The 16078-nt window shown below is 34.0% G+C and overlaps 1 pseudogene; it reads left to right on the top strand.

The window, feature by feature from the left end:
- The first annotated feature begins 11293 nt into the window (after window positions 1–11293).
- On the top strand, window positions 11294–14842 carry LOC143303919 (fatty acyl-CoA reductase 1-like; annotated as a pseudogene).
- The last annotated feature ends 1236 nt before the right edge of the window (window positions 14843–16078 follow it).

Raw genomic sequence — 16078 nt, 5'->3', positions numbered from 1 at the left:
CTTAGTAAAAGTCTGTCAATTTTCATTTGTTCTTACAATATTACTGCTCATATAAAGTAATTGTATAAAGTATCGTATAAAGTAATTGTTATTAATTAATGAAATTGATAATTACTGAAAGTATTTTGCACACTAATTCAAGTACATAGAGAAAGAAGACTACGTACGCTTCAAAATCAGTAGATTAATTTTTATACTAATAACGTTTGCTATATGATCTTTAAATTCGATTTAGCTAATCATTAATTCATGTCTACCATTTAAACATTATACATGAATACATTTATAATGAACTAAATATTCAAATTACAGCAAGGTGTGTATAAAACACTTAACGACTTGGTAAGATCTAAAATTCCCTTTCCAATCTTTTATCTATTCTGATAAGAAGAAGTTTTGTATTTATCTCTGTTCCACAGAAAACTGTGATTATACAGTACCTTACCTATACAGTGCCTGTTAAGATGAAATTCAAAGAAGAGCAGTAATGGATCAAATTCGCCTCTAAAATTAGAACGGTCGTTTGCTAAATCGCGGAAATCACGTACTAAATCTATGCATACGCGATGCCAACGCTCTATGAACGAAAGAAAAATCGACAAAGTGTCTTGTTTATTTAAAACTTATACGATCGGCTCAATTATAAATCTTCTACGTTCTATTCACATCTTTTTATAGAGATTATTGGCGTGTAATTGATATCTTAATGTATGACTCCATCAATTTCCTCATTGGAAAATGTAACCTAACGAGCCGCCTTTCAAGAACGACAAGAGGCACGATAGAACAACTATTCGCGAAACTGAAACCTTGTAATTGGCGTGTTTAAGGAATAAATAGGACGATATCAAGCCACCGAAACCAGTTACGCAATTATTGTAAACAAGGTACACGGCGATATCAATCCACAAAGGTGGCTAATAACTAATCAAAATCGCGGCGTCTCGCTGGAAAACGGAAGGGACAATCGATCCAGCCATTTCCGCCTTATTATCGCAATTCATCTGTCGGCTATCTACACAATGTTTATTCCACGTCTTTCACGAAGCCGGGCTTCTTTTGCCTTTGCTCGACCGTAGACAACCTGATCTCCTCCTCTCTTTGCTCGTACCTCGCGTTTATCCTCCTGTCTGCGAGTCCGATTTGCTTCCACATTAAGATTTGTCTTCACGCCTGACGAATTTAAATCAGGCCCATCAGGCTCTGAGTCGTACAATCGAATTTCTTTGGACATTGGAAATGTCAACATATTTTATAATAGTCATTATTAGATTGTGGACTTCCATGCAAATTCATATCTTTTAAAATTTAAGCTAAATTTAGATCAAAATACTATCGTTTAATGTAACAGGTACCTAAAAATGTTACTTGGAATTAATGCAATATGAAGAAAATAAATAACTATATGTGATTGTGTTTCTGTCTGAATTAAAGTAAGCATTAATATTATCAAAAATAGTTGTTTGTTTTTAGCAATCGCGACAAGCAAACATCTGATACTAGTTATTTAGACCAGTTTTCTATCACTTTGGAAAAATGTGTAAGAACCAAATAACCAGAAGACACAGATTCTAAAGCGGTAAAGTAATTTTACGAAGATTACAAACATAAATTTTGTTACTGTACATTGATCGATCAATTTTATAGTTAAACTACAGCCTATTAAAAGAAAAGTGATTGTATTGACGAAGCAATATTTACACTGAAGGAACTTTGATTGGTTTTGTGTTGATATTTGGTTTTTCAGTTGACAGACCTTAATCCTAGTCTGTTCTATGTACCAAAAGTTTTTGAGAATTCGATGCGTCAAAAAATTTTGTTCTAATACGTTATAGATATACCGGGATGAATATTGCTTGTGTCTATATAACGATATTTACAAAATAATATTCATCTACTAACTGATCAAGTGCAAAACTTTCCAATGTTATCTCTATTTTCTTTTAAATGAAATTAATCTCACAACCATATAAAACATGCAAACATTGCATATAAGGGTATGTTATCACGTGCCCATCAAACGTTCTACATAGCCGAAGCTTATTTTTCACTGTTTATCAGTAAAATCTGTATTCCGCGAAGTAAAAAGAAAAAAAAGAGAAAAAAAAAGAAAAAAAAGATCAAATCCACATATACAAAATCAATAATAGTGCCATTTGCCAAAAGCAACGAAGATTGTGAAACATAGATGGAAAATAGTGAATTTCAAACGAATGACAATTGATCGAAAAGCGACAACGATGATTGAGAAGAACAAATTGGCTTTAAAGTACATATCAGTTTTTCTGGTCAAAATAAAGACGAGGGCGTGGTATTCTACGCAGCTTAACTTTTCCACCGGAAAACGGGTTTTCCAATGGAAAACGCGATCGACCCTTTGATTATCTATTATGATGAGACCGTGGCTGTTTATATAAATTCGTAGCTTTATTTAACACTATAACAGAAATACAATTATGAAAATTGAACTTAAACAAAAATTTCTTTCATTCAATACAATTAAGTATCATAACTCATTTATTACGTTAATCCTTAACAGTATAAAAGAAACTTTATTTTCAATATCTTTGCACATTATTCTATGCAATCTGTGCATTTCTACACTTTTAAATTTATTACTATTATTATTAAATTTATGTACTATAAATGTACAATATATTCATAACTCATGATAATGGTTTCAATTTAAATCACGTTTGTAGAATACGTCTTACATTTGTCACCAGGGGGCCATCGATATCAACATAGGGCCTAGCGATGTTAATGCTTTCTCACTAGTGGTCACATTGACACTGTTTGTTTCAATAAATATAACTTCCAACACAAGTTTTCATATCCCAGTAGTGTCTAAGGTACAAGTCTGTTAGGTAAGCCTTACTGAAGAGTCCCAACTAGCAGATCTCGGACGAAACACTACTTCTCTTTTCTCCATTTCCTTTCTTTATCCATCCTACATCATCTTGACACATATGGGTAAGATGGAGTGACGGAAAGGAAAGAGGATGATAACCGCCACGGATTGAATGAAGGAGTGTTGAAGAACTGGATGTAGATATAGTTGTAATTGTTCTTGCAGCATTTCTTTACATTCCCAAGGGGACGACCTTTATGAAAAAGCAAACATGTTGATTGGGACGTCCCTTCTTCTCCTTTTTATGTAAGATGGCTTCAACACAGGCGCCAACTTGGTTGATGTCCACTCTAGAAGAGGGGCCCCAGAAATCCGTCCAACCGTGTGTAGGGCGCCACACACGGATGTTTGTTAAATTATTTTTAAGTTACAAAGCTCGCCTCTCACTGGGAACCGTCGGCAAGAGAAGATAGAAGAAATCCGACCTTCCATACAATGGTCCCGAACTGGAGCAGACGGAGGGGAGGGACCGCCAAATCCCGTTTTGACACCCCTCCCCTTTTCCTTCTCCTTTCCATTGTGTCTAAGGCATGAGCCTGCTGGGTAAACCTTACTGATGAGTCCACTAGCAGGCTCTGGACGAAACACACTTTTTTTTTCCTTTTCTCTCCATCTTCTCTCCACCTTCTTCCAAATATCCGTGATAATTATAGCTGCTGCTGGCTGTAGATGTCGCATGCCGGGGTGTACTGCTGTATTTTCTTCTTCTTACTCAGATGTCGTGGAAGAAAAATCGGACTTCGGAAAAATACGGGCGCCGGGATTCGAACCCGGGATCCGAACGTTCGTAGTCTAAGGAGCTAGCCACTGCGCTGCCATCGTCCGACGCTACATAGTGTCGAGTGGTGATATTTGCGGTGTCGAATGCCGCCATAGAAAGAAATCTCGGTGTGGGTGTGCTTTTTGAACGAAAAACGCGAATTCGTTGTTCACACTTTTCGTGAGGAAAGCGAGGGTGGCGATCCGCGATGCCCATTGGTTATAGCCAACGTTAATAAATGAAGGTAGGAGGAGGAAGTCTCCTACAAACATGGCTCGTGGGTGACATTGTTTATTGGAAAAATAACTACCCCCTTTTTCCGTAACTTGTAATAGCGCACAATAAACCTAAGGTTTGTTCTAAGGACTATCCGTAAACCGAAAACACTTACAGGATTAGAGATTCCTTCAAGCTATTAAGATTACTTCAAAAGAGTCAGTTTATAGTATATAGTATGTAGTAGATCAGTATATAATATAAAGATTCAGACGGCGCACGCACCATCTTACGCCCTGTAACATAGAGAGTTATAAGAATATACGTAAAATAAAGTTAAACATCGCAAAAGTAACTTAATTAGAAATGACTACAATGTATGATGTATAATATAATGAATTGAAATTATCTAAAAAATATTACAATTTTATAAAGATTTTACTATAAAATGTTTTAAAAAGAAGCTGATACTATTATATAACATTTTCAAGCAATTACGAACATTGATGAAATTATTAGGTCTTAGTTAAAGACAAATTAAGCAAAGTATTTAACAACAAGTATTAAGAAGTATTTAACACTGAAGCTTTCGAACTAAATGGAAATTCCAAGACTTTTTAATTTTCATGCAGAAATTCATTCTTTTCCTGAATTAAAATTCTAACTAAAATACTAAGTAAATGTTAAAAATTTTAATATCAATGAACATATCACAAATCAACCAAATAAGATTTCAATCACAATATAAAATGTACAAAATTTAAATTACATTGTAATGTCGAGCGTCTAATTTTCATACTGGTAAAAATGTATGAACGTGAAAATAAATTTCCATTATATTTTAACAAATTGTCAATTTTTGAAAACATGACACTTTGTTATAAAAAGATTAATACCTGTTCTTTGTAGCTTATAACCTTTTAAACAATACCATGTCATAAATGAATGCTTTGATACTGGAATAGTAGTTAGAAGTTGCTTGGTGTAACTGTAGTAGATGAGTCAATCGAACGGAAGTTAGCAACACAAAAGATCATTTGTATTAATTATCACTCATGACCGTTATCATTTGTACCCTATTGTACTGCAAATACAGTACTTTCTGTAATACAGTAGTTTCTCAGATAAGAATATCTGAAAATGGTGCCTTTTAAAAGATCTTTTCCAAGTAAAATATTAAATAAAATACTTTTTCCTATTTATTAAAACATATAACATGTTTTTAGAAAACGAAATCTTTTATAAGAAAAAATTCTTTTATAAGTAAATTCTTATAGAAGGAAACTCATGCATTGTCAATAGCATAAATAATAAACCCAGAACTTTTTCTATATAGGATGAATTAATATAAAATAAAATATTAATAACATTTGAAAAAGGATAAGATTCATTTGTAAAAAAGGTTGCTCCTTTCTACATATTTGAATTAAATACTCATTACCGCATTATAGTATTCTGCTTAACAAATATTTTCAAAAATCACACTTCTTAACCATCTTACGAAAACTAAACAGTGGAATAATGAGTAAAGTTTGCATAAATGCAACATTGTTGAAAAAGATACATAAAGTAACTTGCATATTGTTTCATCAAGAAACAAAAACTGTACAGTCGTTTATTGATCGCCTGTTCCCCATAAATGACCCGTAGTCACCCTCACATCTAGGACCAAGTTTCTTTCAATGGGTCATAGTATTCCCTTTGACACACCATAAAGTTCGACGGCTGAGCAGTGCGACCTAAACCGAATTCAGTTGTCCATGAAACAATATTAATTATTCGTGAGACAATAACGAAACCTTTTTATTTCTGATTCTTTTTAAATAAAACTTTCACTGAGCTATTTGTCAGATTTTTCCCATCAAAATGAGACCAAACACGATATAGTTTAAATCTCATTTCCATGTATGTACATATATTTAATAGACGAAAGAAAATAAGTTAACATCATTAAATAATCAAATATGCTTCAAATTACATATATCGTGTTTGGTTCCGTTTTAATTAGAAATGCTTCGCTATTACACTGATAAAAGATTCGTTCAACGAGAAATGGAAAAAGAAAAAAGTAAAGACTTGAAATTATAATTATCTATGGTTTAGCGAAATTAATATTTTAAATATAGTAATTTCGTCAGTAATTAGCAATATACGAGCACGTTTGGGAAATTAGTTCTGCAGAGTCAGGCTACATAGAAGTTTCTCTTCCTTTGGTAGAATTCTGATAAATATAGCAAATCCACAGAATTCGTATCACGCTATTCCACTAATGCCGGTTTTGCAAGAAATTTTCCACATATTAACGCGTTGATCGAATAATACTGCATAACAGTATTAATAAAAATATCAAACACAATGCCAGGATCTTGAATAATTCATCAAATTTCTCAAGTAAAAGATATTTCAAGCACCAACGGACAAACCATTCCAGTTTCGCAAATTATTCTAGCTATACACAATATTTCAAACGACCGCTTTATCAAGGCAATGAAAGCAACGTTGACGAGCATGCCCTTCTATTCAAATGTTACATTTTCAGAGCAACCTTTTCAATGTTACGACGTTATTATAATAATTCCTCTAAAGCATACAAATTCGATATTTCTTTCAATTTTTATATGTCTGTGTTGTTCGGTTAAAAAAAGATATATATTTTAGGGGTAAAGTGTTCAGAATAGATAAACTAAATTTTCTATAATTAATCTAGTCTGCAAAATTGTATATTTCTATCCCGAAATTGTGAAATTACCGATGAGAAGGTACTGATAAAAAATAATTTTGTCATTGCACCATTATATATCAACCGTATTAAAGAAAGAAACAGAAGAGAAAAGGAGACATTTTCTATAAATCACGTTTACTTGACGTTACTAAAATTTATCATAGAAATATTACGATCACATTGTTGGTCGTTATAAATAATCATAATATTCGATGGCTTTCTATAATACAGTAGCTCGTGTGTGTCATAGAAAACACTCAAACATAACACAATGTAATCCGACAACATTGGTCAAATTACAAACGTACTGGGAAATGTTTAGTACAAGTATACATTTTAAGAATATATGTAAACAGTCGATTAGCTACTCTTAGTAAATTTTGATTATGTCTCTTCGATACCCATGTGCCTAAGGCATTTGAAGAAGGTCAAAGAGATCCGCGCTATTCTATTTATTATAAACAACATTTTTAATGTACACGGTTACAGAACCGTAAACAGAGACACTCACAGACCCATTTCAAGGTTTGTTTAATCGCAGGATTGATAATTTTCCTCAATTTGAAAGAATAAAATCATGTACATATTTGGTCATTACGAACGTGCATTGATTCGATAAAAAATAGAAGTTATTACGTTTGTTAAATATGTCTATGTATGATGACTCGAAAAAGCTACCAATTAAGATTTAAAGATTTTTTTGGAAAAAAAAACAACGTCTCGTATGCTCCAACTTGACAGTTTTCATTATTATGTACATTCTACAAATTTTTGCGTTGTATTTCCCATAGCTGAATAAATATCTGCTGTCTAATAATGCAACACACAACGGACTAAAGTACATAAACGCATGATTGCGTTATTAAAATGGCAGCTTTGTTATCATATTGGGAATACCGCAAATTATGCTGACACATATCCAGCATTAGCTAGCAACGCGAAGTACTTACAATGTAATCCTTCCTTTAGTAGCGACATAGCCGCTAGTAAAATACGATTTTCGCCGTCTCTCAGACACTTTGACGGCGGATATGCCGCGATAAAAATAGTTTCATTTTGCTTTTGAGGATCTACCGTATTCCGGCTCCTCTCTTGAATATTTAGTGGAGGGTCGCGATGTCTAGCCGTGCCATGGCCGCGACATTTCATTAATAAATGACTATGTGTTTCTTCTATTCCTTTATCCGTCACATTTTTCGTGCTTAGTCTAAGAACATGTTTAATCTAAACAGAAAAGAGTCTTGATATTTTGATCGATCGGTTACGATTCATCTTTTATTAAAAATCACAAGTTGAAGCAGCTATGGTTGATTATTTTGTTAATTATTTAATTCTATCACGTTTCATAAGCATTTCATTCAAGACGAAACGAGATTTAATATATCACTAAATTATTGATAAATTTTTATTCTAGGTCACAAATTAATAAGTGATAATTATGCTGCGGTTAATTAATTATGACGGAATCTATATCTTTGTATTGTATTATTGTACCCTTCCGTTATCGTATTATAAAGTATTTAACATCAGAGAGCGTAGATAGATGAATAGATTGTGTTTAATTTATGAATAGAAATAATTAATTAAAATGAATGGAACGTTTCAATGATTGTTTCTGCTTTCATTTTTGTAACGTTATATTGGATCGGCATTTAAACTATGTGGTAGTGACATTACCTGAAAATAATATTCGACTACAAAATTGCTTATTATTTAAAATTTGATTGATTTAAAAATAGAAATAATTCTGACTCATTCATCTAAATTTAAAAATATGAGAATGTTTCTATTTGTAATATCTATGATATTTATTTAGCTTTGTAAAGGTTTATAAATAATTAGACACAGCTTAGAGAACCTTAGAGAACCTTATTTAGGTAAAAAATAATTCTTTGAGTACGATAGTGCTTAAAAGAATCCAGTTCTTCACCTGGGTATCTTTCCTTTCGTGAATGTTGCTCTGACCAGTTTCAGTTTTGGACGATGATCTTAGTCCGCTTTCCGTAGAAGTCGTTTTCACGCAATGTGAGCTGATCTATGCAGAGGTCCGCTGATCCTTCAATCTTCAGTGATGCGCGTACGCCGAAATCGTGATTTCGTTTACACTGAACCGAATGGATCCTGGTAGGATCGCCAAAATGTCACGTAATAAATGACGAGGTAATATATATATAAAAAAGGGGCGAATTAACAATAGCCCGTTCGTATATTTTATTCACAAGGCGAAGTTACACTTCAATAGCAAAATACAGACTGACTTACTGACTAAAGGACTGGGATCTTTACCTCCTCACTATGATTCGTATATCTCACGGATGGGAGTCCGGCTACTGTCTATTCTCAGCGCTATCGCATGACCAGGTGTTATATGCATATCCTGAGGTCGGCGGATTCCTGGCTTCTGGGCGACGTTACAACAGACGTGTCGGTATCCACTATCGTGACGTCGTATATTTGTTCGATGTTTGGTAAACGATACTCAGTGGAAATAGTATCAGGTAACAGACGGTTCCTTGTTATTCCCTAATCTTTCATTAAGTCATTCATTATTACCACTATCATATATATCAAAAATATCACCGGGTCATTAATTACTACAATAGTTTAAACGAAGTTTTTGAATGCTCAAACATTTTGTATTTTACATTATACACAGTAAAACTGGTTCATTATTGCGATTTTTCAATAATTTACAACCAGTTAGTAGAGGTAATCGGAACATTCGCCTTCGCGTGATAGTTGCGTGAGACATCGGTTAATTTTTGTCAAAAATTGAGTTTAGGAACGGATTTTCATAAGTTATTGTTAAGATTTGCGTCGACTCTCGCGTTTACGAAAATTGAAAATACGCTCCGCGGTAACAACATTAACCATGCGAGATATTTCAGGCATTTTACATTTTAACTGGTAAGATCCCTTGTTTTTAATAAATAAACTGAAATATACGCAAATGAACTGAAGTGTACATACATAATATTGATTACATTTAAAAGAAACAATGAAATGGCAGTAGAGGGAGTATGTTATTACGTAATTATTTTATTAAATTTAAGCAAATTACTCTATATGGTGATAAAATATATTTCTCTTGTTATATTAATCACATTGTTCATAATTATACTCTATAAGAGATGTAATCTGGAAGTCGTCCAAAGCCGAAAGGCACGGACTAAGATTAATAAAAAAAATTAAATATAATTATATTTTTTAATTATTTAGATGCTGCGTCAAAATATCTCTTCGAATAACAATATAAACATCGTTTCATAAACATTTGTGAGTTAAAAGGGTTTTATGTTCAGTATTTTTATAAAATTGTTATTAGTTGATTATATCAATTTTCCTCACTTTTATACTATGTATAAATGTGCGTGTACAATACTCAACGTATTAAATCTCTATATCACAACAACTTGTGCTATAAAAGGCTTGGTATTATAAAGATCAAGCAGAAAACAAATTACAAAACTAAATGCCGTAGAACATAATGCAACATAACATACATAGGCATGATGATATAAAAACATATTACACATATATATGTATGCAATGACAGATATAGTATATAACAATATATACATTCATACGTACATAATAAAGTTACAGGATATATGAAAATTATAATAAAAATGTGGATATAATATATGTTTCTTCGACCAATCGCGGGGAGACGTAATCGCAAGGAGAGACGTCAACGGGGGTCGTAAATCCCCGTTACGATTATAACAATCGACACCACGAATTGATCGATCCCCTGATTTCCGTTGAGATAATAGGGGTGATTGAGGTTGTATAACCCTGTGATTCACAGAATTATAAATTATATGTTTCCAGCACTTAGATTACACTGACGGAGAGAAATAAGTAATTAACAACTTGTCGCACGAAGCTAAGATAGATATGTGCGTTAGAGCAGGGCTCTTATAATTAGATTTAGTGTATTAGTGGACGTAGCACTATGAGATTTAGGAGAGGAAATGTATGCTCGACAATACCGAGACCGACTCTCGCGTTATGCTTAGACTGCCCCGTTGGGCATTAGCGTATACTTAGTAGGTGACTTGTCCAACGATGTAGAAGAAGTGAAGTTGAGTGACGATGCTGTGTCGGAGGAAAGCTAAGGATGGGTGTGTCTAGTGCACGGGACCATCGGATTTGTTGGTGCCGATGTTAGTTAAGAGAGTGAGGGAAACAGGTTCCGCTGTTAATTGGTTAACCGAAGGGTCTTAACCGTCCTCGAGAGAAAGTGGTTAGTGGGAGGAAAGTTGCAGCGCACGTGAGAAAACTAACTTTCCCTTGTCCCGCCGTGGTAGACAATAGTCTTTAGAAATGCTTCGGACACAGATGTTTGTTTTGAAGGACCTTAGCAGGCAAGTGACTCGGGTTTATGACGGGTGCTTAAGGATATTGAGGGTACGCCGTACGGAAAAGCGGACATCTGGTGTCCGTCTGGCCCGCGGTGTGTGACCTGGGCCAGGCAAAGAAGCCCGGCGTAACAATATATGTCATATAACATGTAATGATGTTAAATGTTATGGTTGATTTCATTGACCGCGGTTCTCATTTACATTATTACATTCGTCAGTTTGTTGTGGCAATAAAATTTCAACCAGTAATCTGAAATACAGTAGAGCCTCCGGTATCAAAACTAACAGGGACACAATACTGCTCGGATGTGGGAAAAATTACTTTCATATGAAATTTCATTTATTCAAATACAGATTAAGATTGCTTGACAGTTTCTTTAAATATCTATGGATTCCATACTTTCTTGCCTGTTAAGTCACATAATTCTTTACTTTTTCTAAACACTGTTTGTCGGGAATCTATGGCAAATATAATATCTATAAATTTTAATCTATGGCAAATATTAGAACTGAAAATGTAAAGACCCTGAGACATGGATACAATCAATAAAGAAACAAATGAAAATGGGACCAATGAAGGATTGAATAAGACAAACTCGCTCCCGTGGAATTCAACGCCGATAGTGGGAACCTTGTGATTGGAGCGACCGGATTCGTGGGAGTAGGTCTACTGGAAAAACTGATGCATCACTGCGTACACGCATCGCTGCCATTTTTATACTAATTCGCCCAAAAACTAACGAAACGATAGAACAGCGATTTAAGAAGCTCATAGATGATCCCGTTCGTAAATATTCTTCTTGTTTCTTTCAATATTTAAGCTTGTCAGGAGCCAAATTGATTAAATTTCTTTTCTGGAATTGAGCTGGTGTTATTTTGTTTTCAGATTTACGACAACATCAAAGCGAAACATCCCTCAGTTTTGACCAAAGTTTACCATGTGAAAGGTGGCGTGAGTCTACCGGATTTAAGTTCTTCGCGAGAAAATAGAAATGTGTAGTTAGAGAAAGTAAACATATTGTTTCATGTCGCGGCCACTGTGAGATTCAACGAGCCGTTGCACGCAGCTATTAATGTGAATACGAATGGTACTACTCGTGTTATCGAACTTTGGAACGAACTGAGCCATCCGATTAGCTTCGTCCACGTTAGCACAGCTTATGAGATCAGGGAAGAAGTTTATACGTAAGGATAAGTTATACACAGGCGTTGTTCCGTCGTTTACGAATATTATATTTATAATTGTAAAGTGAAGAATATGTTCACATATTATTGATTTTGCAGCACGAGTTTGAAACCTTCAGAGGTGATCGATATATGTGACAAATTAGGAAAAACGTCCATCAACCGAATAGAAAAAAAAATTTTAAGAACTGATCCAAACACATACACATTCAGTAAGAATTTGGCAGTGCAGATAGTAACAAGCAAGTGCAAAGATCTGTCAGTTGCGATAGTCCGACCAAGTATAATTGGAGTCTCTGTGGAAGAACCACGTCCTGGATGGATACAGAATATTTCTGCATTTACAGGTATTTTCATAGATTTTTTTCAATAGTAATTGTTCAACGCTCCTTACATTTCACGAAAGTGGAGTTAATCGATTTGTTTGTAAGAGGATAAATGAGAGGCTTTCCACTAGATCATCATTATTATAGTTTATATTTGTTGTTGCTCATTATTACGAGAATTCTCTCTTATCTATTTAGCGCTATATTTCTGGCAATCAAAATTCACAAATAATTTCTAAACCAATTTAATGTTATCAGGTACCATTATGCTAATCGGCAGAGGATGTGCAACAGCAGTACGGGGCAGGAGAGATTGGACTTAGTGCCTGTTGATTTTGTAATCAACACGATAATATGTACTGAATGACATGCCACGCTACATCGTGATCTTGAAGTTAAAGTTTACAACTGTACGAGGAACGCTAACTCTTTTAAGTAATATTTATTACGAATTTTTTTCTACTAATGTAATTCCAATGTTAGAGTGTTCTAAAAGTTCGAATTTATTTAAGTAATTTGGATACTGGAAACGCAATCGAACGTAGAAGATCCCAATATGTCATTAGTTTAGAAGAATAGCGATACAATATAATATTTATTCAAATTCCATAATATTCCCCGAGATACTCGGATGATAGTAAACTTTACTTTAAGTATAATTCCAATAAGTATACAAATGAAAATGTTTCAATTAACAAGATGAGGTCCGATGATAAATGCTATGGAAAAATATAGCACAGAAATGCCACTGAACGATACGCTATGGTATCCAGGTTGTTCAGTCCTAGCTACTAGATGTATGTACAATGGTCCGAGTGTAATTCCGCATGTATTTCGTGCGTTCTTTATAGATATCTTTTTAAGACTCCGAGGTAGTAAACCAATGTTCCAGTATACCAATACTGTATACAATAGTAAACAATAGTATACCAATGAATGTATTCTATCGATCCTCGAACAACGAGGGCAATCTTTCTGGGATAATCTCCGACTTCATCTATAATAATAAATGAAAATGATATTTCAGAATGATGGAACTTCTCAAAAATGGCATTAAGCTATTCACGTCGATAGCAGTTTTCACCACGCACGAAAGGACTTTCCAAAGGGATAACTGTTCCGACTTGGCCAGGAAGGTGAAAATGTTCAACGACAGCGATATGGTCAAACTAGACTTACGGGATATGAATTGAGAGAAGTATGTTGAAGTTTACCTGATGGGAATTAAGAAATTTGTTCTAAAACAAGAGTTTCAGTCAACAGCCCGTCAACGATTAGCAAGGTACGTATAAAAGTATCTTCGAATAAAAAAATAGGAACTAATATATGTCGGAGATGAAAGGAAAACCGGAGCCTTCCCTATGCAATTTTGAGGAAGCCTTCTAATGCTTTAGCCTAGATTTTATCATAACTGTAATTAAGCAATTGTCGTCTGTAATTGTTTGACATTTGTGAAAAGCGAAATTGGGTTCGAGGTGACAACTGGTCGCTGAACGTAGCCACGGTCACGGGATAAACGTTTTGCTTGATGAAGGTGTGGATTGGTTGTATTGTTCTCCCTAGAAATCACATAGAATTGTACTTTAGAGATGCTGATATAATGGGACACGTTGTATTTGGAATCAATCTCCAGACAGAAATTGCCTAGTATCGGCGTTTGGATCTTTCTCGACGTTTCCAAAGAGTATACAACAAACTTTTGACAGATATTGCCTAGCAACAACGATTGGAACGTTCTCGATGCCTCCAGCGAGAATATAACAAACAAATTCAGTCGTATAACGAAAAAGATTTTAATCAGATATTCATTCGTGTGATCGCCTTGGAAAGTGATACATCAAGTAATTTACCGAGTGATTCAGCAAACGTATTTTTGTGTTATAAAAATTATTTAGAGTTATCCCGTTGACCGTGGATTCGTTTGAACCCCGGAACATTGTTAATAGCGTAAATTAAATCCATTATTCGTAAAACCTATCAATCGTTAATTTCATTATTCGTTAAATTTATCATTCGTAAAATATATTATTCGTTCCTGTTATTGTTCGATAAAACTTATTATTCTTTAATCTAATTATTAATTAAACTTATCATTTGTTAATCAATCATATCATTTTAAAACTCATTATTCATAATATTTTGTAAAATCTTGTTTATTCGTGTAAATATATTCTCTGTTTTGTTAAACAATGGCTAATTCAAATGAAGAAACATTACGCGACTTAAATCCTAATGATAACCCGACATATAAATACATATATTGTTGGTTATTTCAGGTTGTACTGGATACATCAGATCACCAAAATATCCGGTATAAAAATTTTGTTATGGATAATACTATGTTTTGTATACTGACTACTTGAACGTTACTTTTTTATTTTTGAACCAAAGACAATATGAATACAATTTATGAGGAAGGGATTTATCATCCTTTTCACTTTGTTTTATCATTCGTCTCCTTTCTAAATAAATCCATTTATGACATTGTTTATTTTTTCTATAAAATTTTAATAAGAATGCAGGTATTTATACGAACATGATTTTAAAGCTGTAAGTAATTCATCTGCTTACTGAATATGAACATTTTTCCATTATAATGTCAATATTATGTGGCGGATGAAAAGAGAGTTTGTGTTTCGTCCCGGGACTAGCGGTGGACTCGTCAGTAAGGCTATGCTCGGTAGTCCCTGCCTTAGACGTAGAGGGAGTCTCGCTAGGTGCGGTATTTGTATCAATCGTCCGTATATTCGACCGCTAGTAAGTTAGACAGACTCGTTGTCGTCGTAGCCCTCTAGTATTGGCGGTTGGTACCAGCGGATTGCCCGTGAGGTGTTGCGCCGCGTTGATGCCTCGACCTGTCGGCGTCCTATTGATACCGATCCGCCACAATTATAATGACAAAAACTTCTTTCATTCTCCAACATACAAATGTTACGAGATAGTTATTCGTTAACAATAATAATTTACCATTGAAAAGTCTACTGAGATATAAACAATGATGATAGAAAATAAATATATTTTAAAATAAAATAATTCTAAAGTAAAACTTTTCTAAGAATCCTTCATTAGTTCTAAAGGCTCACTTTGATTCTCAAGTTGTTTACTCACAAACCTTGTCGTTTTTTGACCAGTCGGCGTTAAAATATATGATACAATCAACGAAATACGGACTAAATGTAATATTCATGCTGAATAAAATATTATTTCACATAATAAGTAGTAGGTAGGTTTCTATTCAAGTTAGATATAAATAGGATGTAGGGTTTTATTTCATGTGTATGTATGTGAATATCGCAATATAAGTGATCAATGATTTGTACAGAAATTGTATGTGATTCATAGAAGACAGCGTATTGCCACATTTATTAACAGCTCATAAATTTTTTCTGTGAATATTGCTATTTTTGTTACGATTTATCTCAGAACAGTTCGGCCACCGCAGTGCGCGTGTGATTTTCCTACGATGTGTAAACTTGCAAAAAAATTGTTTACATGTATATTTGATTATTAATTATTTATGAAGGCGAAGGTTCAGAGGAAATACTAATCCTCTCAGTACGAAAACACCCTGGAGCAGTTTACGATATGACG

Source organism: Bombus vancouverensis, chromosome 17, assembly GCF_051014615.1.
Source record: "Bombus vancouverensis nearcticus chromosome 17, iyBomVanc1_principal, whole genome shotgun sequence".
Taxonomy (NCBI): Eukaryota; Metazoa; Arthropoda; class Insecta; order Hymenoptera; family Apidae; genus Bombus; species Bombus vancouverensis.
The sequence above is the reverse complement of the archived record's forward strand: the minus strand, read 5'-3'. Positions and strand labels throughout refer to the sequence as shown.